The 1,463-nt window shown below is 39.4% G+C and overlaps 1 pseudogene across 1 annotated transcript; it reads left to right on the top strand.

The window, feature by feature from the left end:
- Window positions 1–493: 493 nt before the first annotated feature.
- On the top strand, window positions 494–1,237 carry LOC309864268 (small ribosomal subunit protein eS6 pseudogene; annotated as a pseudogene). Its single transcript has one exon. The product of its transcript is annotated as a small ribosomal subunit protein eS6 pseudogene (transcript).
- Window positions 1,238–1,463: the final 226 nt, after the last annotated feature.

Genomic DNA, 1,463 nt, shown 5'->3' with positions numbered 1-1,463 from the left:
TACTTGAATGGATATAAAATTCCTAGGGTCACACCTGTGACCTACTAGTCATTCAATAAACTTTGATTGTTCTACTGTCCTCTTCAACACTTCCATTATTTTTTCTTTTCTTTTTTGGGAACACTTATACTTCTTAGTTAGCTCTTTGTCCTCTACTCTCCACATGTATTGTCTTCTCTAATTATTTTATTCTTTCTGTCTTCCTTCCAGGCTTCTCATTTTTGTTTTTAGTACTGATTTGATGGGGGTAGGGTAGACTTTTCTTCTTTTTCAGAGGGTAGATTAGGTGATATGTGGTTCAAAATGTATTTCTCAATTCATCTTGACTGATGATGCAATTAGTGAGAATTCCACCAGGATTTTCTGAAATCTTTTCTTACCATTTGATCTCAAAGCCACCTTTTTCATTTTTGTGTCTTCAAGAATAGTTTATTAGGAAATTAAGAAGAGGCATATCAGCTCTTCTTCATGGTGCCTTGGAGTCTGCTTCAGAATGAAGCGGAATATTTCTTTCTCAGCTATTGGCTGCCAGAAACTCATTGAGGTAGATTGTGAACGCAAACATCATAACTTTTATGAGAAGAATATCACCACAGAAGTTCCTGCTGCTGTTCTGGGGAAAGAATGGAAGGGTTACGTGGTCCAAATCAGTGGTGGCAATGACAAAAAAGGTTTCCCCACGAAGCAGGGTGTCTTGACCCATGGCTGTGTCTGCCTGTTGCTGAGTAAGGGGCATTTCTGATATAGACCAAGGAGGACGGGAGAGAGAAAGTACAAATCTATTCGGGGTTTTGCCTTATCGATGCTAACCTCAGTGTTCTCAACTTGGTCATTCTAAAAAAAGGGGAGAAGGATATTCCTGGACTGATACTACTGTGCCTCGCCACCTGGAGCCCCAAGGAGTTAGAAGAATCCACAAACTTTTCAGTTTCTCTAAAGATGATGTCCACCAGTATGTTGTGAGAAAGCTCCTAAACAAAGAAGATAAGAAACCTAGCATCAAAGGGCCCAAGATTTAGCCTCTTGTTACTCCATGTGTCCTTCAACACAAACACTGGGATATTGCTTTGAAGAAATAGTGCACTCAGAAAGATAAGGAAGAGGCTGCAGAATGTGCTAAACTTTTAGGCAAGAGAATGAAGGAGGCCTGAGAAAAACACCAGGAACAGATTGCCAAGAGACGGAGTCTGTCCTCTCTGACAGTTTCTACCTTTAATCTGAGTCCAGTCAAAAATGAGGTTTCCTAAGAGTGACAAATAAAAATGTCTTTTGATAAAACATCAAAAAAAAAAAAAAAAAAGAAAAGAAAAGAAAAGAAAAAAAAAAAGAAGCAGCAGCCTTCCCCCCCCCCCCCCCCCAGGCTCCTACACTGTGTAGAATTCCTCACCATGTTAACTTGCAAGTCCAAATTCAGTAATTTAAAGTAGGTGTAAACATCAAAAAGATATCTAGGTCACACTTTT

The sequence above is a fragment of the Mustela nivalis genome (assembly GCF_964662115.1).
Source record: "Mustela nivalis genome assembly, chromosome: 5".
Lineage (NCBI taxonomy): Eukaryota > Metazoa > Chordata > Mammalia > Carnivora > Mustelidae > Mustela > Mustela nivalis.
This window is presented reverse-complemented; position numbering and strand designations above follow the sequence as displayed.